The 26,014-nt window shown below is 50.3% G+C and overlaps 1 long non-coding RNA gene across 1 annotated transcript in view; it reads right to left on the bottom strand.

The window, feature by feature from the left end:
• Positions 1-22,316, bottom strand: part of LOC149435333 (uncharacterized) — a 188,793-nt gene extending 166,477 nt beyond the window's left edge. The window contains exon 1 of the long non-coding RNA XR_016308511.1: positions 22,202-22,316. This is a non-coding gene — a long non-coding RNA (uncharacterized LOC149435333). The remainder of the gene's footprint in view (positions 1-22,201) is intronic.
• Positions 22,317-26,014: the final 3,698 nt, after the last annotated feature.

The following is a 26,014-nucleotide window of genomic DNA, read 5'->3' as shown; positions in this document are numbered from 1 at the left end:
CATCTGCCAGAATGGAAGTAACATCATATAGTCAGTACTGTGTGCATCTGCCAGAACCGCAAGTGACGCCATGCTGTCAGTTCAGTGTGCATCTGCCATAACTGGAAGTGACATCATGACGTCGGCTCAGACCTCCCAGGAACATAGAGATGGCCAGGGACCATCTGGTCTATGGCTGTCTCTATGAAAATCCAGCAGAACTGCCATCTCGGATCCCGGACATCTTCATCGCTCAGGAGAGCCATAGAGATGCCAATAGGTGGCTGTAGGGGGGGAGGGATGTCTCCTCCTTCCGCCTGTAAAAAGAAATCCAACTGCTAGTTAGCCGCTAGGTTGGCTTTTACACTGCGGCTGAACAGACAGATACTGGGATGATGCCTGTAGCTGCACTGTATAAACTCAAAGTCCAGGATGTCAGATGACGTCCTACGGGCGGCGAGTAGGTAATCTTACAGCCTAAAATGCACATTTTAAACAATTAAAAAAAAAAACGTAAAAAAAGACCCCAGATTAAGGGTTTTGGTTCTAAAAATATGATAATAAATAAATATATATATTTCAGGTACTTATATAATTTACACAGTGCTTTACATATATATTGTACATTCCCATCAGGCCCCGCCCCCGAGGGGCGTACAATCTAAGGTCCCTAACTCACATTCATACATACACATACTAGGGACAATTTAGACAGGAGCCAATTCACCTCCCTGCATGTCTTTGGAGTGTGGGAGGAAACCAGAGTACCCTGAGGAAACCCACGCAGGCACAGGGAGAACATGCAAACTCCATGCAGGTGGTGCCGTGGTTGGGATTCGAACCAACAACCCGAGTACTGCCAGGTGGAAGTGCTAACCACTTACCCACTGTGCTGCCCATATATATATATGATACAAAAAGGTAAAACAGTGAGCTGGAGCCCTGGCTGAATTTGGGACCCCAGCAGTGAAATGCTGACCCCCCTCCCCCCCCCCACTGCCCCGCTGTCCGTTCGGATGGAATCTTCTCCAGTAAGAGGAGTAAATGGCGATCGCCCCGACCGCGGGAGCAGAAGATTCTCCGCTAAAATCGTTTCTCCGTCTGACTTGAGCGCCGGAGGCGAAATGTTGGGATCTCCGCAGCTGTCCTCAGCTAAACGTTTGGTTTCCTTTTCTTCGGGGGGGGTGGGGGGGGGTGACACGAAGGAACGGTCACATTTCTCGCCGTCCTTATCATTTTGAGGAGCCGCAGATTTATTGCGCTGTAACCCGCCGCGGGGCGCGCAGCAGACAGACAACGGCCTCCTGACAAATGAGGGGAGCGGAGAAATCTGCTGATTCTTCCAGACTTGATCAGATTGGAGCAATTTAAACGTTATTCCACATAATGCGCCTTCCCGGGAGACCGCGCCATTTATTCATGTGCGCCCAAACAAAAAACGTCGCTTTTTCCTCGCAACGATGGGGGTTTTGGGGGGTTTTTGTTTTCTTTTTGCTTTTCTTATTTGTGTATTTGTGAAATAAAGATCACTTACATGAGAGCGGATATAATCCGAGCCCCCGGGGGGAGAACGCGCAAATAAAGACCGAAAATTGGGTTGCCTGAAAACGAGATTTCACCAGAATCCAATCAGATGGTGGGAAGCGAAATTTTTGCAAATCTTAATTTATTAGAAAAGACAAATTTCCTTCTGATCTCCGCGGGGCCCCCATACAGCCATCCTGACAGTCCCCGCCCCCCCCCCCCAAAAAAATAACAAACAGTTTTCTATGCTTCAGTTATGAATGAACAGAGTGAATGATTGGTACCGATCAGGGGCGGACTGACAACTCATGGGGCCCCTGGACAATAGGGGATCATGGGGCCCCTGTGTCCTTGCCCAAACTCAAAACACTCCCAAAAAAGCCTATGAAAGGTTCCAGGGGCATCTCATAGGGCCCCCTACTTACCACGGGCCCTCTGGCAGTGCCTGAGTGTCTGAATGGTCAGTCAGCACCTGGTACCGATCACTCACTGTGTTCATTCGGGAAAGGAGGGGGCTGGTAGATGTGACATATGTAGAGGACCCTTCCCCCGCTCTCCATCCTGAAGGATCCTATTGTGGCTCGCAGCTGTCGGTGGGATGGAGAAGAGGGAAGCCGGCAGTACTGAGGGGGTGGGGGGCACACGGGGGCATGTATGCTGAGCAGGGAGGGTGATGGGTGTAGTGGGGGGACAAGTACTGGAACCGATCCCCTGTATGGTTCTCCCTGCAGCAGCTGAAAGCCAGTGAGAGGGAGAGGAGAAGAAGCCAATTATGGGTGCAGCGGGGGGAGGGGCAATTACTGGAACCAATCCCCTGTATGGTTCTCCCTGCAGCAGCTGAAAGCCAGTGAGAGGGAGAGGAGAAGAAGCCAATTATGGGTGCAGCGGGGGGAGGGGCAATTACTGGAACCAATCCCCTGTATGGTTCTCCCTGCAGCAGCTGAAAGCCAGTGAGAAGGAGAGGAGAAGAAGCCAATTATGGGTGCAGTGGGGGGAGGGGCAATTACTGGAACCGATCCCCTGTATGGCTCTCCCTGCAGCAGCTGAAAGCCAGTGAGAGGGAGAGGAGAAGAAGCCAATTATGGGTGCAGCGGGGGGAGGGGCAATTACTGGAACCGATCCCCTGTATGGCTCTCCCTGCAGCAGCTGAGAGCCAGCGGGAGAGAGAGGAGAAGAAGGCGGCTTTCAGCTGCTGCAGAGAGAGCCATACAGGGGATCGGTTCCAGTAGTCTCCTCACCACCGTGCCAATCACCCTCCCTGCCGACATCCGATTCACCCAATTGCCTGGGCCCCACCTGCTGGCTTGGGCCCCATACAGGAGGACTGGTGGTACCCCCTTATCCACAACACTGAAGCCCCACACCCCCACAACCAGGAGAGTGGGCTCCCTACGGCCATATGTGTGACCCCTCCCCCAGACAGAAAGTGAGGAAACAATTTCAATGATATCAATGCCTTCATTGTAAACTTTTAAGGATGAATTTCCCCGCAATGCTCACAGCTACAGAGGTCAGTCAGGGCTGGTTTTGAAGTTCATTGATTGGTGGTTACATGTAAACACGTTCCTGTCCGCAGTCTTGGCACGGGTTCAGTTTTCAGGCCTCGTTTAGAATTACGGTCAGGAGGGGAAAGGGATTTGGGCACACCGCTCCCCTCCCCCCTCCTTCCTCCCCTCCCTTAAGCTGCAGTAGGCCGTGGACATGCCTGGGCTGCAATTCTTCGTGTTTCACGGAAAAGCTGACCTGATATGTAATGATTAGAATACAGCCGGGTGCAGCGCTAAAATGATCCGCGAAATCCTATAAACATATTATGTTCAAACATCCTCATATAAAATGCAAAATAATAGAAAATCACATAAATCGGTGACAAGGTGCAAATAGAAACGTCACTAATTGGTGACTGATTGGTGTTGGACACTAAAACCAAATACAGTCTGTAGTGTGAGTGCAAAAAAGATCCCAGATGATCTTCAAAAATCCAATGGCTGGATCCGTGGGGGAGGTGATAAAATATGTAAAGATTGCGCACTCACCAGATACGCAATCACAATGTGCATTTAGAATAGGAAACCTCAGGACATCAAAGATCCTTATGTAGGTCAGATCCGGTCAGATACCCCTCACTGCTTGGTAGTGCTGCCACATGGTGATCACAGACAAACACACATGTGAAATGGATCAGGAACAGCACTGCAGCAAGAAGAGCGGCTATTTCCAAATGTGGCAGTCAGTAGGGGGCCCCATGAGGCTCCCCTGGTACCTTTTTTATAGGCTTTTTTGAATTTGGGCAAGGACACAGGGGCCCCATGATCCCCTATTGCCCAGGGCCCCATGAGTTGTCAGTCCACCCCTGATGATGTCACAAGGGATTGGGGTCACCCCACCCCTTGTGACGTCATCATGCACTGCAATTGAACAAAGCATTGCACCTGACCTGTGGGAGCATCCACTCCTCCGGACTAACGAACACATTTTGATATTTGCATAACTCCTCCCACTCCTTGCATCGATGATGAGGGGTCTTGAGAGGAGCACTGATGCAGGGTGCTGTCATGTTTTCAGGAAAATATGTACAGCAACCCGCTGGCCCCTCCCACCAGCCATGATCTGCCTGCAGTACATAGAGAAGCACAGAGACCTACTTTGCTTGTGCAAACTGACTGCTCAGTGTATGTAGTGTGCGCAGTGTATGTACCGTGTGCGCAGTGTATGTAGTGTGTGCGCGGTGTATGTAGTGTGCGCAGTGTGTGTAGTGTGCGCAGTGTATGTAGTGTGCGCAGGGTATGTACCGTGTGCGCGGTGTATGTAGTGTGCGCAGTGTGTGTAGTGTGTGCGCAGTGTATGTAGTGTGCGCAGTGTATGTACCGTGTGCGCAGTGTATGTAGTGTGCGCAGTGTGTGTAGTGTGCGCAGTGTATGTACCGTGTGCACAGTGTATGTAGTGTGCGCAGTGTATGTACCGTGTGCGCGGTGTATGTAGTGTGCGCAGTGTGTGTACTGTGTGCGCAGTGTGTGTAGTGTGCGCAGTGTATGTACCGTGTGCGCAGTGTATCTAGTGTGTGCGCGGTGTATGTAGTATGTGCGGTGTATGTAGTGTGTGCTGTGTATGTAGTGTGTGCGGTGTATGTAGTATGTTTAGTGTATGTAGTGTGCGCAGTGTATGTAGTATGTTTAGTGTATGTAGTGTGCACAGTGTATGTAGTATGTTTAGTGTATGTAGTGTGCGCAGTGTATGTAGTATGTTCAGTGTATGTAGTGTGCGCAATGTATGTAGTATGTTCAGTGTATGTAGTGTGCGCAGTGTATGTAGTATGTTAAGTGTATGTAGTGTGTGCAGTGTATGTAGTATGTTCAGTGTATGTAGTGTGCGCAGTGTATGTAGTGTGTTTAGTGTATGTAGTATGTTCAGTGTATGTAGTGTGTGCGGTGTATGTAGTGTGTGCGGTGTATGTAGTGTGTGCAGTGTATGTAGTGTGCGCAGTGTATGTAGTGTGTGCGGTGTATGTAGTGTGTGCAGTGTATGTAGTGTGTGCAGTGTATGTAGTGTGTGCAGTGTATGTAGTGTTCGCAGTGTATGTAGTATGTTTAGTGTATGTAGTGTGTGCAGTGTATGTAGTGTGTGCAGTGTATGTAGTGTGTGCAGTGTATGTAGTGTGCGCAGTGTATGTAGTGTGTGCAGTGTATGTAGTGTGCGCAGTGTATGTAGTGTGCGCGGTGTATGTAGTGTGTGCGGTGTATGTAGTGTGCGCAGTGTATGTAGTGTGCGCAGTGTATGTAGTGTGTGCAGTGTATGTAGTGTGCGCAGTGTATGTAGTATGTTTAGTGTATGTAGTGTGTGCAGTGTATGTAGTGTGTGCAGTGTATGTAGTGTGTGCAGTGTATGTAGTGTGCGCAGTGTATGTAGTGTGCGCAGTGTATGTAGTGTGTGCAGTGTATGTAGTGTGCGCAGTGTATGTAGTATGTTTAGTGTATGTAGTGTGTGCAGTGTATGTAGTGTGTGCAGTGTATGTAGTGTGTGCAGTGTATGTAGTGTGCGCAGTGTATGTAGTATGTTTAGTGTATGTAGTATGTTTAGTGTATGTAGTGTGTGCAGTGTATGTAGTGTGTGCAGTGTATGTAGTGTGTGCAGTGTATGTAGTGTGCGCAGTGTATGTAGTGTGCGCAGTGTATGTAGTATGTTTAGTGTATGTAGTATGTTTAGTGTATGTAGTGTGTGCAGTGTATGTAGTGTGTGCAGTGTATGTAGTGTGCGCAGTGTATGTAGTGTGCGCAGTGTATGTAGTGTGCGCAGTGTATGTAGTGTGTGCAGTGTATGTAGTATGTTTAGTGTATTTAGTGTGTGCAGTGTATATAGAGTTTGTGCAGTGTATGTAGTGTGTGCAGTGTATGTAGTGTGCGCAGTGTATGTAGTATGTTTAGTGTATGTAGTATGTTTAGTGTATGTAGTGTGTGCAGTGTATGTAGTGTGTGCAGTGTATGTAGTGTGCGCAGTGTATGTAGTATGTTTAGTGTATGTAGTATGTTTAGTGTATGTAGTGTGTGCAGTGTATGTAGTGTGTGCAGTGTATGTAGTGTGTGCAGTGTATGTAGTGTGTGCAGTGTATGTAGTGTGCGCGGTGTATGTAGTGTGTGCAGTGTATGTAGTGTGTGCGGTGTATGTAGTGTGTGCAGTGTATGTAGTATGTTCAGTATCGCCTTCTTTATTGTTGTTTTAGGCCTTTCAGCTGACGGTGGTTGGGATTCATGAACTGCGATCCTAAGAGGAGAGTCGCTGCAGGCCGAGTACCGCCTCATATGTAGTCCATAGAAATGGCTGAACCGTCCCTCGCCGCCAAGGACCGCGGAGACCCAGAGCTGGGAAACAGCTTGTCGGAGATTCACATTTTCCATTCTAATGAAAACTCCTTTGTGCTGTATGTTCTCCAGCAATGCCGGGGCTCCGCGGGCAGCTGTTCCCCTCCCAGGCACAGATATTCCGTGTTGCAGCGCCGTTATGTCCGGGCGATGGGGGGAAGACATCCTGGAGGTACGGGCCACCACCCAGGACCGGAGGTACGGGACACCACCCAGGACCGGAGGTACGGGCCACCACCCAGGACCGGAGGTACGGGACACCACCCAGAACCGGAGGTACGGGCCACCACCCAGGACCGGAGGTACGGGACACCACCCAGGACCGGAGGTACGGGACACCACCCAGGACCGGAGGTACGGGACACCACCCAGGACCGGAGGTACGGGCCACCACCCAGGACCGGAGGTACGGGCCACCACCCAGGACCGGAGGTACGGGCCACCACCCAGGACCGGAGGTACGGGACACCACCCAGGACCGGAGGTACGGGCCACCACCCAGGACCGGAGGTACGGGCCACCACCCAGGACCGGAGGTACGGGCCACCACCCAGGACCGGAGGTACGGGCCACCACCCAGGACCGGAGCTATGGGACACCACCCAGGACCGGAGGTACGGGCCACCACCCAGGACCGGAGGTACGGGCCACCACCCAGGACCGGAAGTACGGGCCACCACGAAGGACCGGAGGTACGGACCACCATCCAGGACCGGAGGTACGGGCCACCACCCAGGACCGGAGGTACGGGCCACCACCCAGGACCGAAGGTACGGGACACCACCCAGAACCGGAGGTACGGGCCACCACCCAGGACCGAAGGTACGGGACACCACCCAGGACCGAAGGTACGGGACACCACCCAGGACCGGAGGTACGGGCCACCACCCAGGACCGAAGGTACGGGACACCACCCAGAACCGGAGGTACAAGCCACCACCCAGGACCGGAGGTACGGGACACCACCCAGGACCGGAGGTACGGGCCACCACCCAGGACCGGAGGTACGGGCCACTACCCAGGACCGGAGGTACGGGCCACCACCCAGGACCGGAGGTACGGGCCACCACCCAGGACCGGAGGTACGGGCCACCACCCAGGACCGGAGGTACGGGCCACCACCCAGGACCGGAGGTATGGGACCCCACCCAGGACTGGATTTATGTCTTTACCAGAAGCCTTCTGAGGCCCAGCATGCATTTTCATTTTGGTTTGGATAGAGTTGGGAAGAGTGAGGCCTCATTCACAATGCTGGGGTGATGGGACTCTGCCTGGGGGGATGGTTGGGGCTACCATTGTGTAGGGTGGACGGCCTTCCTTCCTGGTTGCCTGCTTTTTGGAGGGATTGGCTACTTGCCATCCAAAGGAGATATTTAGTTATCCTGGATATGGAGTGCGGCCCCCTTTAATATGGCTACTCTTGTGGGGTGTCACAGACCTGGGTGTCACGCCTACCCCTATCATAGGTGGTCAAGCACTAAACACTCACTGGCCACTTTATGAGGTCCACCTGTCCAATGGCTCTGTAACACAAATTGCTAATCAGCCAATCACATGGCAGCAACTCAACGCATTTAGGCGTCCAGACGTGGTGAAGACAAGTTGCCTATAGGCAAATGACAGCTGGGTGGGCGCTCTCTCATTCTGGATGGACATCATATGACCTGCCCTTCAGAATGTGCCTCTCATGGGCCCCACGGGCCACACTGCAGGACAATCTGTCATCCCCTGTGCCCACCAGACCCTGGACCTCAGCTGGTACCATGTGATCGCTGTCACCAATCTGTCACCCCCTGTGCCCACCAGACCCTGGACCTCAGCTGGTACCATGTGATCGCTGTCACCAATCTGTCTCCCCCTGTGCCCACCAGACCCTGGCCCTCTGCTGGTACCATGTGATCGCTGTGACCAATCTGTCTCCCGCTGTGTCCACCAGTCCCCGGCCCTCTGCTGAAACCATGTGATCGCTGTCACCAATCTGTCACCTGCTGTGTCCACCAGACACAGCGTGACAGGTCGCTGTACCAGCCCTCTGGTAGTACCATGTGATCGCTGTGATTAATCTGTCACCCGCTGTGTCCACCAGACCCTGGACCTCAGCTGGTACCATGTGATCGCTGTGACCAATCTGTCACCCGCTGTGTCTACCAGACCCTGGGCCTCTGCTGGTACCATGTGATCGCTGTCACCAATCTGTCACCTGCTGTGCCCACCAGACCATGGCCCTCTGGTGGTACCATGTGATCGCTGTGATCAATTTGTCTCCCGCTGTGTCCACCAGACACAGCTGATGACAGGTCACTTTACCAGCCCTCTGCTGGTACCATGTGATTGCAGTGACCAATCTGTCACCTGCTGTGTCCACTAGACACAGCTGATGACAGTTCGCTGTACCGGCCCTTTGCTGGTACCATGTGATCGCTGTGGCCAATCATAGCAGATCACATGACAATTGTACACAACGGATGGCTTTCATTCATGCCATCCATTGTGTACTATTGTGTTGTTCTCTGCAATTGGCCACAGTGATCACATGGTATAGACAGGGCCCCCTACTTCCAGCGGTGGACTGTTCCTGCCATCCTCGCACCCGGAGCCAGTCTATATGCGTGATGACGTCAGGAACAGTCCATTCACAAGACCGCTAGCATGCAGGGGGACAGAAGCGGGACCGGTTTTGCGCTCGGAGGTGGAATAGGTAAGTATATCTTTGATCTTATCACCTCTAGACACAAACAAGCAGTGAGCCCATGCAGTGCAGGCCCAGCTCCACTGCATGGTACCATTTATTTTTTTTTGCCAAGAATTCTGCTTTAATGAATCAATTTCATTCAGTATAAATGATTGTGAAATTCACTATTATAAGAAATCGCAGTGTGCAAACAATCCTGATCACCTCCTGGAAGTAGCGTGTTACCATGGTAACATTGTTTTGCTCTGGTTACAATATGTAAAAAAGAAAGAAAAAAATGTTTAAAGAAATTAAAAAAAAGTTATTATTTTTTTGGTACATAATGTCACCAATCAGATTCCCTGATCACACCAGTTGTATGATGACGCTGCGCTGGTGACAGGATGTTAAAAAAAATAATAACTTTTTTTTAATTTCTTTATTTTCCAAAATATTGTGACAAAAATGACAAAAACTCGCCATACCTCTTACTAAATACCTCGGACTGTCTGCTTTCCAAAAAGGGTTCATTTGGGGGGGATTTGTACTGTTCTGACATTTGGGGGGATTTGTACTGTCCTGACATTTGGGGGGATTTGTACTGTCCTGACATTTGGGGGGATTTGTACTGTCCTGACATTTGGGGGGATCTGTACTGTCCTGACATTTGGGGGGGATTTGTACTGTTCTGACATTTGGGGGGATTTGTACTGTCCTGACATTTGGGGGGATTTGTACTGTCCTGACATTTGGGGGGATTTGTACTGTCCTGACATTTGGGGGGATCTGTACTGTCCTGACATTTGGGGGGGGGGGATTTGTAATGTCCTGACATTTGGGGGGATTTGTACTGTCCTGACATTTGGGGGGATTTGTACCGTCCTGACATTTGGGGGGATTTGTACCATCCTGACATTTGGGGGGATTTGTACCGTCCTGACATTTGGGGGGATTTGTACCGTCCTGACATTTGGGGGGATTTGTACCGTCCTGACATTTGGGGGAGATGTGTACTTTCCTGACATTTGGGGGGATTTGTACCGTCCTGACATTTGGGGGGATTTGTACCGTCCTGACATTTGGGGGATTTGTACTCTCCTGACATTTGGGGGGGATTTGTACCGTTCTGACATTTGGGGGATTTGTACTATCCTGACATTTGGGGGGATTTGTACTGTCCTGACATTTGGGGGGATTTGTACCGTCCTGACATTTGGGGGGATTTGTACCGTCCTGACATTTGGGGGGATTTGTACCGTCCTGACATTTGGGGGATTTGTACCCTCCTGACATTTGGGGGGATTTGTACTCTCCTGACATTTGGGGGGATTTGTACTGTCCTGATATTTGGGGGGGATTTGTACCGTCCTGACATTTGGGGGGATTTGTACCGTCCTGACATTTGGGGGGATTTGTACCGTCCTGACATTTGGGGGAGATGTGTACTTTCCTGACATTTGGGGGGATTTGTACCGTCCTGACATTTGGGGGGATTTGTACCGTCCTGACATTTGGGGGATTTGTACTCTCCTGACATTTGGGGGGGATTTGTACCGTTCTGACATTTGGGGGATTTGTACTATCCTGACATTTGGGGGGATTTGTACTGTCCTGACATTTGGGGGGATTTGTACCGTCCTGACATTTGGGGGGATTTGTACCGTCCTGACATTTGGGGGGATTTGTACCGTCCTGACATTTGGGGGATTTGTACCCTCCTGACATTTGGGGGGATTTGTACTCTCCTGACATTTGGGGGGATTTGTACTGTCCTGATATTTGGGGGGGATTTGTACCGTCCTGACATTTGGGGGATTTGTACCGTCCTGACATTTGGGGGGATTTGTACCGTCCTGACATTTGGGGGGATTTGTACTCTCCTGACATTTGGGGGGATTTGTACTGTCCTGACATTTGGGGGGATTTGTACTCTCCTAACATTTGGGGGGATTTGTACTGTCCTGACATTTGGGGGGATTTGTAATGTCCTGACATTTGGGGGGGGGACTGCGGCTTCAGGCAGGTTTTTGATGCTGTCAGGAGAAAGGGGTTCAGGAGATCTGGGCAAACGTTCAGTGTGAATGAGGCCAAAGAGATAAGAAAGGTCTCAGGAACTGCCTGCCGGTTCACAGATCCGGAGATTCAGTCGCAGACCAATCCTCGCCTCCATAGACAGGACAATAAGGACCTACGTGACATCCAGCCTCAGAAAAAGAAGTAAAAAAAAACCTCAATTTATTGAAGCAAAACCCAGGTTGAGGCATCGGGAAAGAAAAGCTTCACCGGCAACAACTAAAGAGGTATTCTCGGATTCTCGGCCACTTTGAGCGCGGTCTTTCAATGGCCACCTGCTGCCTAGTATTTGGTTTGTGAGCTGAAGTCACTTTCAACATTCGGTTGGTTATGCTTCAGTAATGATTGATTGTTCTGCTCGCTCTTTGTGTGTTTTTGTGGTTCATGATACGGCCAGACGAAGGCTAATCGTTGGCGCACCGTCCGCATGCTGATATCGGCAGAGCAGGAATGGAAGGCTTCATCTGACGGCTCTCTATCTGCTTTGAAACGTCTTTTTCTGAAGAGGTGCCAGAGATACGGGACATCAAATTCTCCGTTGGCTGGACTGTTCAAGATAATACTTCATCTTCTTGTAGGCTCTGGTTTTCATGCCATCACTCACCCTGAGCTGTCCTCCCTTTACTTGTGATCGGAAATAGGCAAATTGGTTCAAAAACAAGCAATTGGAAGAAAAGAAATGTGCCCCACCTTCTAATTCTCAATTTGTACCACAAATCTCCAATCACGTTGGTCTTCATTTGCAAAGCCCAGTGCTAGCTAAAAGCTTACACCAGGGGCGGACTGACCATTTGGAATCTCGGGCACTGCCCGAGGGCCCAGGGTCAGTAAGGGGCCCCATGAGATGCCTCTGGTACCTTTTTCATAGGCTTTTTTGAGTTCGGGCAAGGACCCAGGGGCCCCATGATCCCCTATTGCCCGGGGGCCCCATGAGTTGTCAGCCCACCCCTGGTTTACATCCATGACCTCGAGATATAACTATAGAGTGGTGTAGGGTAGGATAATACTTCTCAACTGGGATGCCATTTGCGCTCTCCTGGGGGAGGGGGCCGTGAGCACCAGTTGTGGACACATGCCATAGTAAGAAACATGGAGAAACTCCCATAAGACCTTTCATCAAAGTACATAGAGTGTGTAGAACCCCAAGTCCTTCCACCCTCCTGCCTTCTCCATCTTGAGCTTGCTAGCAATTCCTGGCTGTCAAATTTACAGCCAGGAGTTGCTGCATGCATACAACCAAGACCTCCAGATATACACTGACCAGTCACTTTATTAGGTCCACCTTGCTAGTGTCAAGAAAATCTCCCCCACACCATGACACCATCACCAGCCTGAACCATGGATACAAGGCAAGATGGATCCCCCACACCATGACACCACCACCACCAACCTGAACCGTGGATACAAGGCAGGATGGATCCCCCACACCATGACACCACCACCAGCCTGAACCGTGCATACAAGGCAGGATGGATCCACCACACCATGACACCACCACCGATAGCCTGAACCTTTGATACAAGGCAGGATGGATCCCCCACACCATGACACCACCATCACCAGCCTGAACCATTGATACAAGGCAGGACGGATCCACCACACCATGACACCACCACCACCAGCCTGAACCGCTGATACCAGGCAGGATGGATCCACCACACCATGACACCACCACCACCAGCCTGAACCATTGATACAAGGCAGGATGGATCCCCCACACCTTGACACCACCACCACCAGCCTGAACCGCTGATACCAGGCAGGATGGATCCACCACACCATGACACCACCACCAGCCTGAACCATGGATACAAGGCAGGATGGATCCACCACACCATGACACCACCACCACCAGCCTGAACCGCTGATACCAGGCAGGATGGATCCACCACACCATGACACCACCACCACCACCAGCCTGAACCATTGATACAAGGCAGGATGGATCCCCCACACCTTGACACCACCACCACCAGCCTGAACCGCTGATACAAGGCAGGATGGATCCGTGCAGCCTCATCAGTGCCCATCCGTGTGGCCTCATCAGTGCCCATCCATGCCCCCTTATCAGTGCCCATCCGTGCGGCCTCATCAGTGCCCATCCGTGCGGCCTCATCAGTGCCCATCCGTGCGGCCTCATCAGTGCCCATCCATGCGGCCTCATCAGTGTCCATCCGTGCGGCCTCATCAGTGCCCATCCGTGCCGCCTCATCAGTGCCCATCCGTGCCGCCTCATCAGTGCTTATCAGCGAAGAAGAAAACTTACTTATTTGCTAAATTTTATTGCAGAAAAAACAGAAAAAAGTTTTTTTTTTTTTCATTTTTTGAACAAAAAATAAAACTACCCGGGGGTGATTAAATACCACCAAAAGAAAGCTCTAGCTGCCTCCCTTCCCCCACTAAAAAGATACAAATTTTCAATATGGGTGCAGTGTTGCATGACCGCTCAATTGTCATTCAAAGTGCGACAGCGCTGAAAGCTGAAAACTGGCCTGTGTGGAAGTGCCCGGTATTGAAGGGGTTAAAGCTGGGTATAGCCGCATGACATGATTTTGTTTGTTTTGTTTTTTAGTAATGCTGAAAAAAATAAAAAATAATAAAATAAAATATTCTTTTTTTTTGATTGACAGAAATATTCGCAGTGAGGGAGAATCCGGCGCAGATCTGACGCACTGAATCAGAACTAACAGCCTCTGCTGGGGAGGACAGCGTGCAGCCAACACTGTCTGTATGGGGGGCTCCCAATGAGATCTGTGCTGTCAGGAATAGAATACCTGATTACCGCCCCCCCCCTCGATGTGGATGATTCCGCTCAGCCCATGTTTTTAGTATGCAGCGACACATCTGCTGCCGTGTACAAGAATTGGAGACATGTGGCCAAAACAGATAGGCAATTAGGAAACAAAAGAAACAAAAAAAAAAGGCAGAGAGAAATGGCAGATTAATATGCGCCGCGCTCCGTCTGAATCTAGGGCGCCAAATGTTTTCTGCCCCGAGGCGCGTCGTTTTCAAGTGAAAACTTGAAATCCAATAGCGGAGGGCCTGTGTTCCTAATTAAAATTAGAAGCGTGTACAACGGCTATTAATATCGTTCACAATCAGAAAGTCAACTGTCAGCTGCAGAATTCTGCTTCTGGAGGAAAGATCTCCCCCCCCCCTCCCCCCCCCGCTCCCCCCCCCCCCCCCCCCCCGTCTTCCCGTAAACTGTCCTCTTCAGGGGTACAATTCCCTACAATTTACAGAAATAAACATTTAACCGATTGCCAACCGGGACGAGTTTTAAAAAATGTTTTGCACACAGATTGTAGACTATAAATTATTGTGAGCCCCCCCCCCCCCCCCCACCAAAACAAAAAAAAAAGAATATGGAAGATCACCCGCTAGCTGTCAACATTGCAAAAAATCTAAATTATTGGGTTTCTTCAAAATTGTTGATTCTTTTGTTTATAGCCCAAAAAATAAAAATGCACAGGAGATCCAATACCACCTGACCTGGTCAGGAAGGGGGGGGGATCCTCTGGAGGGGCAAGGGGGGGAAACCTCTGGAGGGGCAAGGGGGGGATCCTCTGGAGGGCAAGAGGGGGGGATCCTCTGGAGGGCAAGGGGGGGATCCTCTGGAGGGCGAGGGGGGGGGATCCTGTGGAAGGTGAGGGGGGGAATCCTCTGGAGCGCAAGGGGGTGTAAAACCTCAGGAAGGTGAGGGGGGGAGAATCCTCTGGAGGGCAAGGAGGGGGGAATCCTCTGGATGGCGAGGGGGGGGAATCCTCTGGAGGGCAAGGGGGGGAAACCTCTGGGGGGCAAGAGGGGGGGAGACTCTGGAGGGAAAGGGGGGGATCCTCTGGAGGGCGAGGGGGGGATCCTGTGGAAGGTGAGGGGGGAATCCTCTGGAGAGCAAGGGGGTGTAAAACCTCAGGAAGGTGAGGGGAGGGGATTCCTCTGGAGGGCAAGGAGGGGGGAATCCTCTGGAGGGCAAGGGGGGGGGAGAATCCTCTGGAGGGTGAGGGGGGAATCCTCTAGATGGCGAGGGGGGGGGGGATCCTCTGGACGGCGAGGGGGGATCCTCTGGAGGGCAAGGGGGGGAAACCTCTGGAGGGCAAGAGGGGGGGATCCTCTGGAGGGCAAGGGGGGGGAATCCTCTGGAGGGCAAGGGGGGGTAAAACCTCTGGAAGGCGAGGGGGGGATTCCTCTGGAGGCCAAGGGGGGTGGGAATCCTCTGGAGGGTGAGGGGGGAGTCCTCTGGATGGCGAGGAAGGGAATCCTCTGGAGGGCGAGGGGATCCTCTGGAGGGCAAGGGGGGGAACCTCTGGAGGGCAAGGAGGGGGTAAAACCTCTGGAGGGCAAGGGGGGGGGAATATTCTAGAGGGTGAGGGGGAATCCTCTGGATGGCAAGGGGGGGGGGAATCCTCTGGAGGGTGAGGGGGAGGAAATCCTCTGGAGGGTGAGGAAATCCTCTGGAGGGGCGAGGGGTGGGTATTCTCTGGAAGGCGAGGGGGGTGGGGATCCTCTGGAGGCGAGGGGGGGAATCCTCTGGAGGGGCAAGGGGGGGTATGCTCTGGAGGGCAAGGGGGGTGGGGATCCTCTGGAGGGCAAGGGGGGGATCCTCTGGAGGGCAAGCAGGGGGGATCCTATGGAGGGCGAGGAGGGGGGATCCTCTGGAGTGCGAGGGGGGGGGAAACCTCTGGAGGGTGAGGAGGGGGGATCCTCTGGAGTGCGAGGGGGGGGACCTCTGGAGTGGGAGCGGGGGGATCCTCTGCAGGGCGAGGGGGGGAGATCCTCTGGAGGGCGAGGGGGGGGGGAATCCTCTGGAGGGTGAGGGGTTAATGAATACATTTATCTCTATCTCTGATCAAAATATGGGACAGCAACAAAAAAAGAAATGTGTCCAGGAGGACTGAGCGCCGGAGGAGGGCCCGCTGGGAGCGCCCTTCATCTGCAGGCAGACGGTGAATGTTGGGAAGAGGGACCGGCGGTTTTATAACTCAGAACCATTTTTTTTTCATAAACACATTTTCGATTCCTCATCCGCCGACATCAGAGCCGCTATTACACCGGTTCACGAGCTGGAAGTGGAGATGGATTCCGCGTTTTGTTGATAATCTGCGCCGAGGGAATCACAGCAGCTGCCAAAAATCATCGGAAAAAATGAGCGCTCCAAAAATGCAATTAGAACATTTAAAGGCATTGCGAGAAAAAAAGAAAAGCAGCCGAATCCAGGCGCACCGTTCTGCGTCCTCGCTGCGACCGCTCCGGCTTGACGGGTTTATGGACTCGGGGGACTCGGGGGACCGCGCCGTTCTCCCAATACTTTCCAAGTTCAATAAAGAAACAAAATATTGAAAAAAAGGTAAAGTAACCTAAACTGGCTGTAAACCTCTGAAATAAAAAACTGATGAAGCAAATCCTTCTGTAGGACACGCCCCCAATGTATCCATGAAGAGTACCTGTCCCCTGCCCAAACTATTATACACGGCTCAAATCAAATGTAATCCGAGTCACATCAAGTCAATGACACTCCTGGGATATGGATCTGGTCAGGTAAGTCGCAGAGGATCTGGTCAGGTAAGTCGCAGAGGATCTGGTCAGGTAAGTCGCAGAGGATCTGGCCAGGTAAGTCGCAGAGGATCTGGTCAGGTAAGTCGCAGAGGGGGTTGTTCATCAGTTTCAGCTGCTTTGGTGTTCATGAAATGAACAACAGCTGCACTAGATGGGCAACAATGAGACAACTCCCAAAATAGGAATGGTTTTACAGGTGGAGGCCACTGACATTTATTTCCTACTCATCTTTTCTGACTGTTTTTCATTTGTTTTACATGTGGCTCGGGTCAGTGTCACTACTGGTAGCATGAGGCCATACCTGGACCCTACAGAGGTTACACAGGCAGCCCAACTCCTCCAGGATGGCACATCAATACCTGCCATTGCCAGAAGGTTTGCTGTGTCTCCCAGCACAGTCTCAAGAGCATGGAGGAGATTCCAGGAGACAAGAGCATGGAGGAGATTCCAGGAGACCAGAGCACGGAGGAGATTCCAGGAGACAAGAGCACGGAGGAGATTCCAGGAGACGAGAGCACAGAAAAGATTCCAGGAGACAAGAGCACAGAGGAGATTCCGGGAGACGAGAGCATGGAGGAGATTCCAGGAGACAGGCAGTTCCTCTAGGAGGGCTGGACAGGGCCATAGAAGGTCCTTAACCCATCAGCAGGACCGGTATCTGCTCCTTTGTGCAAGGAGGAACAGGATGAACCCCGCCAGAGCCCTACAGAATGACCTCCAGCAGGCCACTGGTGTGAATGTCTCTGACCAATCAGAAACAGACTTCATGAGGGTGGCCTGAGGGCCCAATGTCCTCTAGTGGGCTCTGTGCTCACTGCCCGGCACCATGGAGCTGGATTGGCATTTGCCATTGAACCCCAGAATTGGCAGGTCCACCACTGGCACCCTGTGCTTTCCACAGATGAGAGCAGGTTCCCCTTGAGCACATGTGACAGACGTGAAAGGGTCTGGAGAAGCCGTGGAGAATGTTCTGCTGCCAGTAACATGGTTCAGCATGACCGTTCTGGTAGTGGGTCAGTGATGGTCTGGGGAGGCATCTCCATGGAGGGACACACAGACCTCTACAGGATAGACAATGGCCCCCTGACTGCCATTAGGTATGGGGATGAAATCCTTGGACCCATTGTCAGACCCTACGCTGGTGCAGTGGGTCCTGGGTTCCTCCTGGTGCGGTGGGTCCTGGGTTCCTCCTGGTGCAGTGGGTCCTGGGTTCCTCCTGGTGCAGGGGATCCTGGATTCCTCCTGGTGCAGTGGGTCCTGGGTTCCTCCCGGTGCAGAGGGTCTTAGGTTCCTCCTGGTGCAGTGGGTCCTGGGTTGCTCCTGGTGCAGTGGGTCCTGAGTTCCTCCCGGTGCAGTGGGTCCTGGGTTCCTCCTGGTGCAGGGGGTCCTGGATTCCTCCTGGTGTGGTGGGTCCTGGGTTCTTCCTGGTGCAGTGGGTCCTGGGTTCCTCCTGGTGCAGTGGGTCCTGGGTTCCTCCTGGTGCAGACAATGCCCGGCCTCATGTGGGGAGAGTATGCAGGCAGTTCCTGGAGGATGAAGGAATTGATACCATGGAATGGCCCCCACACTCACCTGACCTAAACCCAATAGAACCCCTCTGGGATGTCATGTTTCGGTCCATCCAACGCCACCAGGTTGCACCTCAGACTGTCCAGGAGCTCAGTGACGCCCTGGTCCAGATCTGGGAGGACATTCCCCAGGACACCATCTGTGGTCTCATTAGGACCCTCCCCCAATGTTGTCAGGCATGCATACAAGCACATGGGGGCCACACAGACTACTGAGGACCATTCTGAGTTGCTGCAATGACATTTCACCAACATGGACTCGCCTGCTGCATCATTTCTTCACTTTGATTTTCGGGGTGTCTGTGAATTCAGTCCTCTGTAGGTCCATCATTTCCATCAATCGATGGGGCGTCCAGCAGGAGATTCCTCCCCATTGGGATCTGATGGGTTTTCAGAGTCTTCCTCTCATTTTTTTGAGCCGTGTATTTAACTAAAAAAATGGTTATAATATTGTGTTTTGTTGCTCTACAATCCATTTGAGTGAATTCCTCGTAGACATAGCGCCTGCGTTGGTCCTTTTCATTTTTGCACATTTATTCTTTCTCCCCGTGTGATTGGCTCTCTGCACTTAAGGGGTTGGAAAAAAGTCCGGAAACACCAGGTAAAGGAACAATTAATATGGTGTTGGACCACCTTTGGCAGCCGGAATTCTCCCGGGAATTGACAAATAGAAGTCTTGGATGGTGGATAATGGAATCTGATGTCGCTCTTCATGCAAACATCGTTCCAGATCTCGCCGAGATGCCGGAGGTGGAAAATGAGCCCCAACCTTGTTCTCCATTATTGCCCATAGTGGCTCTATGATATGGAGGTCCGGTGACTCCGGCGCCCAGGGAAGGTGCGAGACTTTGTCTGCATGATCATCAAACCACGACCTGACACCAGCTGTGTCATCGGAGTATTATCGTCTTGGTAAATGGCGCTGTCTTTGGGAAACCATGTCTACACCGGGGGGGGGGGGGGGGGCACATGTTGGGCCACATTTGTACATAGTCACTGGCAGTGACTCCACCTTTCAAGGTGATGATGGGGCTGCAGAATACCAATATATGGCGTCCCAAACCATAATTGAGCCACCACCATGCTTTACAGTTGGCACAAGACAGTCCTGGTGGTAAGATTGGGACGATGTTGGCCACACATAAACGCGTCCGGTGGTTGGGAACAGTGTGAAGGTCGATTCATCGGACCATACTACAGTCTTCCATCGATCGATCGTCCACCATTTATGGGTGTTGCCCCACTCTCTCCTCTTCTGAGCATTAATGTCGGTCACTAGTGGTTCGGCCATCACAGCTCGCCCGGGAATGTTCTGCTGATGGAGTTCCCTCCGCACAGTGTTTGTGGACACGGGATTTGGAAGACTGAGATTGAGCTCTGCAGTCACTTTGGTTGTTTTCTTACTCCGGGTCACAATCCTGTGCAATGTCCTTTTGTCTCTTTGGGTCAGGTGACCATGTGGGCGGGGCTTGTGCTTAACAGACGACATTTTCCCGGAAACTGTATACGCCGCCATCACCTTTGATACTGAACCTCGCAACACGGCAAATAAATCGCCGACTTCAGTCACAGAGGCACCAGCTGGGCGGCTCCAACAATTTGCCATCTTTGAAGTAATCTCTGACATGACTCCGTATTACTTGCAGCGCATGAAGAAAGTGAGGCTTCCCTCCTGTTAGCTAGGTGTCTCATCACACAGCGTGCACCCACCCTCTACCCAATCTGTAATGTCATTCAGCACAGCGCAAACCAATCAGCAGGTCCTGGCCAAGGATTTATGGTCGGGATCTGCTGATCGGCTTGGTGACTGACTACTAAAAACACAGCGCTCTATACACAGAGCAGAGATCTGGCTGTTTCTTCTCCCTGCAAAGCGGGGGAAGGGGAGGGGGGTCTCGTCTCTTAGTAAAAGCAGCAAATATTACATGTGTTAGGCACACAGTTATCCCTTTGAATGCTCCTAGATGTAAAAATGATACTAACGTTCTGTGTTTTTTGTTTTTTGTTTTCAGTAACAAGCATGGCCCACTTACCTGTCCTGTGATGGTTCTGCACAGAGCAGCCCAAATCCTCCTCTTCTCGGGTCCCCTGCCGGCGCTCCTGGCCCCTCCCTCCTGTTGGGTGCCCCCACAGCAAGCAGATGGCTATGGGGGGCACCCGAGCAGGCGTGCTCCATTTACACACAGAGCCGTAGCCTGGTCCCGCCCATTCCTGAATGCCTCAGCCAATCAGGTGTGAGAACCAAGGCTCTCGTGGACATCGCTGGATCAGGATTGGGCTCAGAAGTATTGGGGGCGGGAGGGAGCTGTTACTTTTACCTGCTTTCATAAGCACTGATCACTGTATTAGTGACACTGGTGCTGTCAGTGTCAGTTACTGCTCAGCGTTAGATTGCCCGCCGCACTAAAACAGTCTCATTAGAAGTCGCTGTTTGCCAGCCATTAGTAGTATGAAAAAAAAATTCCAGTATGTATCTCATAGTTTGTAGACTCACGAAAACCAATCAATATACACTTATCGGGATTTTTTTTTTTTTTTTACTGAAGTAAATTAGCAGAATACATTTTGGCCAAAAATGTAAAAAAAGAAATTTGATTTTTTAAATATTTTATAGAATATGTTTTAAAGCAGAAAGTAAAAAATAATCTTTTGTTATAAAGTTTTTAAAATATATTTTTTTTATATATATTTTTTTATTGATTTTACATTTTTTTACATTTTGTTATAAAATGAAAAATTATTATAAAATGAAAAACAAATAAATATTAAATCCACTAAAAGAAAGCTCTATTAGTGTGAGAAAAAAAAAAGATACATTTCATTTGGGTACACCGTTGCATGACCTCGCAGTTGCCAGTTATAGTAGCGCAGTGCAGAATAGCAGAAAAATGGCCTGGTCATGAAGGGGTAAAATCTGCCATTTGTATTGGTCTATCACATCCAATCCCAATAAATACATTGTAACATGACAACATGGGGGGCAAATAGATGCCAACAATAGGGCACAATTCTTTCCACTGACACCAATGATGGGGCACTATTCCTCCCACTGACACCAATGATGGGGCACTATTCCTCCCACTGACACCAATGATGGGGCACTATTCCTCCCACTGACACCAATGATGGGGCACTATTCCTCCCACTGACACCAATGATGGGGCACTATTCCTCCCACTGACACCAATGATGGGGCACTATTCCTCCCACTGACACCAATGATGGGGCACAATTCTTTCCACTGACACCAATGATGGGGCACTATTCCTTCCACTGACACCAATGATGGGGAACTATTCCTCCCACTGACACCAATGATGGGGCACTATTCCTCCCACTGACACCAATGATGGGGCACTATTCCTCCCACTGACACCAATGATGGGGCACTATTCCTCCCACTGACACCAATGATGGGGCACTATTCCTCCCACTGACACCAACGATGGAGCACTATTCCTCCCACTGACACCAATGATGGGGCACTATTCCTCCCACTGACACCAATGATGGGGCACTATTCCTCCCACTGACACCAATGATGGGACACTATTCCTCCCAGTGACACCAATGATGGGGCACTATTCCTCCCACTGACACCAATGATGGGGCACTACACTATTCCTCCCACTGATACCAATGATGGGACACTATTCCTCCCACTGACACCAATGATGGGGCACTATTCCCCCCACTGACACCAATGATGGGGCACTATTCCTCCCACTGACACCAATGATGGGGCACTATTCCTCCCACTGACACCAATGATGGGGCACTATTCCTCCCACTGACACCAATGATGGGACACTATTCCTCCTCCCTCTAACCATAGTTGCGGGGCCATTTTCTAATCCCACTGATCATAGCCCCGCCCCCCATAATGTCTGAAGGTCAGTGAACTGGCCCTTTGTTTAGAAAGTCTTGGGGCCCCAGATGCAGACTCATACAGGCGATAACATGTCATGTGACAGTACCTGGTGATCCCGCCCAGGACATCCTGCTTCAGGGTGACAACGCTGTGCCCGGCCCCCAGCTGTACTCTTGTGCTGACACCAGGGAGGAGCGCGATGGACTCAGAATAATGTTCCTAAACAAAAGAAAAAAAAAAGGTTAATTTTTATTTAATGGAAGTTCCATTTATTTCATTTATTGGTTTTGTATCTTTATTATTATTATTTGTGTATTTTACATTTTATTGTTTTACTTTTTCTCCAAATTTTTTTTTTAAATTTATGTGAAAATAATGGAAAATCGCATGACTCGCCTCATGTCCCCGAGTGATGCGAATACTCGACTTCCCAACAAAGGTGTCCGATCGACACAACGAACACATTTGTGCACTTCACTTCGGATCCATTAAGTTACACATTTCTTTTCCTTGCATTCGACATGGAATTCGTTGCGTTTCTTTTATTCATTTTCGACCGGGTTCAAATTTTTCCAATGGATTTAATTAAAAAACATCAAACTGATCCGAATTCATTGTGAAGACGGCTGTATTCTCTCTGTTCTATTCTATTCTATTCCTTTATTTTCTATTTTATTCTATTCTTTTATTTTATATTCTGTTCTGCTCTATTCCATTCTTTTCGAAATTCGAATTTCAGAAAACTGCTCTATTCATTCCATTCCATTCTTTTATTTTCTTGCATTTTATTACTTTATTACTTTCTATTCAATTCCTTTGTTTTCTATTCTATTTTATTCTTGTCTATGATTTTCTAAATTCAAATTTCAGAAGACTGCTATATTCATTCTATTTTATTCTGTTTTATTCCATTCCATTCTAATCTATTCTATTCTTTTCTATTCTATTGATTTCTATTCAGTTCTATTCTTTTTATTTTAAATTTTATTTTTGTTATTTTCTATTCTCTTCTATTGTAGCCCACAATAGCAAAAAACATTTTTTTTAATTAGTATGTTTCTTGTTACTACCATAACCTACCACCGAAGAACAAATGGAAATAAATTCTCCCGCTCTTGGTGATCGCAGCGATACCACAGATGTGTGTTATTTGTTGTTTGTACCCGGAGTGCGGCCCAGAGACAATAGTGCGCATTATGTTATTTGACCTAGAACACACCGACACTGACTGATGGTGATACCAATGAAAAGAGGGGGAAAAAACAGACCTGTGACCCCAACACTGACCCCGGCACTGAGCAAGATCAGATCTTCATCTGGGTATACCTAGCTCAGTGCCGGGTCAATGTTGGGGTCACAGGTCAGTTTTTTTCCCCTCTTTTAATTGGTATCACCATCAGTCAGTGTCGGTGTGTTCTAGGGCAAAAAAACAAAATGCACACTAATATGATAATTATATATATAATACGCACTAGTATCGCATAATATGATGTATATAATGATACAATGTATAATGTGATGTATAAAGGACTGCTTCACTGTTCTTCAGACATTATGGGGGGCAGGGCTATGACAAGTGGGATTAGAAAATGGCCCCGCAACTATGGTTAGAGGGAGGAGAAATAGTACCCCATCATTGGTGTCAGTGGGGGGAATAGTGCCCCATCATTGGTGTCAGTGGGAGGAATAGTGTCCCATCATTGGTGTCAGTGGGAGGAATAGTGTCCCATCATTGGTGTCAGTGGGAGGAATAGTGCCCCATCATTGGTGTCAGTGGGAGGAATAGTGTCCCATCATTGGTGTCAGTGGGAGGAATAGTGCCCCATCATTAGTGTCAGTGGGAGGAATAGTGCCCCACCATTGGTGTCAGTGGGAGGAATAATGCCCCATCATTAGTGTCAGTGGGAGGAATAGTGCCCCATCATTGGTATCAGTGGGAGGAATAGTGCCCCATCATTGGTGTCAGTGGGAGGAATAGTGCCCCATCATTGGTGTCAGTGGGAGGAATAGTGCCCCATCATTGGTGTCAGTGGGAGGAATAGTGCCCCATCATTGGTGTCAGTGGGAGGAATAATAACCCATCATTGGTGTCAGTGGGAGGAATAATGCCCCATCATTAGTGTCAGTGGGAGGAATAGTGCCCCATCATTGGTGTCAGTGGGAGGAATAGTGCCCCATCATTGGTGTCAGTGGGAGGAATAGTGCCCCATCATTGGTGTCAGTGGGAGGAATAGTGCCCCATCATTGGTATCAGTGGGAGGAATAGTGCCCCATCATTGGTGTCAGTGGGAGGAATAGTGCACCATCATTGGTGTCAGTGGGAGGAATAGTGCCCCATCATTGGTGTCAGTGGGAGGAATAGTGCCCCATCATTGGTGTCAGTGGGAGGAATAGTGCCCCATCATTGGTGTCAGTGGGAGGAATAGTGCCCCATCATTGGTGTCAGTGGGAGGAATAGTGCCCCATCATTGGTGTCAGTGGGAGGAATAGTGCCCCATCATTGTTGTCAGTGGGGGGAATAGTGCCCCATCATTGATATCATTGGGAGGAGTAGGGCCCCATCATTGGTATCAGTGGGAGGAATAGTGCCCCATCATTGGTGTCAGTGGGAGGAATAGTGCCCCAGCATTGGTGTCAGTGGGAGGAATAGTGCCCCATCATTGGTGTCAGTGGGAGGAATAGTGCCCCATCATTGGTGTCAGTGGGAGGAATAGTGTCCCATCATTGGTGTCAGTGGGAGGAATAGTGTCCTATCATTGGTGTCAGTGGGAGGAATAGTGTCCCATCATTGGTGTCAGTGGGAGGAATAGTGTCCCATCATTGGTGTCAGTGGGAGGAATAGTGCCCCATCATTGGTATCAGTGGGGGGAATAGTGCCCCATCATTGGTGTCAGTGGCAGGAATAGTGCCCCATCATTGGTGTCAGTGGGAGGAATATGAAATGAATATGAAATGTATCAGATGCCAATCAGAGGCCATCACAGCGATCATGTGACCCGGAATCGGAAGTACCAGGTCCCGATCATTAGAATGGGACCCGGGGCTCTCAGTGACACCCCTATCTTTGTGCAGTGCGTCGCGCTCCCAGCACAAGGACAGGTACACAGATATGTGGCCCCCATGGAAATAAGCCCCGTTCTGTGAGGCCACATATTTGTGTTCCATCGGCGTTAAGGGGTTAATGATCTGATAAAGGCCCTTGGGCCACATGTTGGGAGGTAAAATCATGTGGCATCTGCCCCTGAACCCCCTGTTTTTTGTTCTAGTAATGGGGGTGTCCCTGGGTCTAAGCCCATAGAGCCCATACATCCTCCATGTGGACTGTGTTATTGGGGAATCATTGTAGTGGATAATCTGTTACTTTTGTGTGACTCATCTGTTGCTGTGTGCGTCCAGACGCTGGATATGAAGGCCATTATTACTCTTCTGTAATTATCGAATTCTATTGTCACGTTTCTACTGAAAATCCAACAAACATATTGGAGAAGAAAGTGTCCCTTGTGGCCCTCGGTGGCCGTCCTTCTGTTCATGAGGCCGGACGTCCGAGCTATTTTAGTCTGATGAGCAGATGTTGGCGTCGGCTTCGGGCAAAGGATGCTGGGAAATGCGCCCTCCACCTTTCTGCTGACTATAATGACTGAAGATCCAGCGGAGATGAGCTTTACCTGAGGGGGGAGTTCATGGGAAGACGTGGCGGGGCAGTGCTGGCCCTCGGGGTGTCATTCAGAAACGTGGCCCCATCGTCATGCGAAATGCTAATGTCAGCCGTGACCTATATATCCTTCACAACAGATGTGATTTCTAGGAATGGCTGTTTGCATAATGTACAGAAATAGAGAGATTGGAAGCAGCCAGAGGGGCCTCGGGGTCGATTTACTGAGGGCGAACCTCCATTATCTCTGAAGACCCAATCATGAGC

This window comes from Staurois parvus, unplaced genomic scaffold (genome assembly GCF_062004578.1).
Source record: "Staurois parvus isolate SC_StPar_1 unplaced genomic scaffold, SC_StPar_1.0 ptg001536l, whole genome shotgun sequence".
In the NCBI taxonomy this organism is placed as follows: domain Eukaryota; kingdom Metazoa; phylum Chordata; class Amphibia; order Anura; family Ranidae; genus Staurois; species Staurois parvus.
This window is presented reverse-complemented; position numbering and strand designations above follow the sequence as displayed.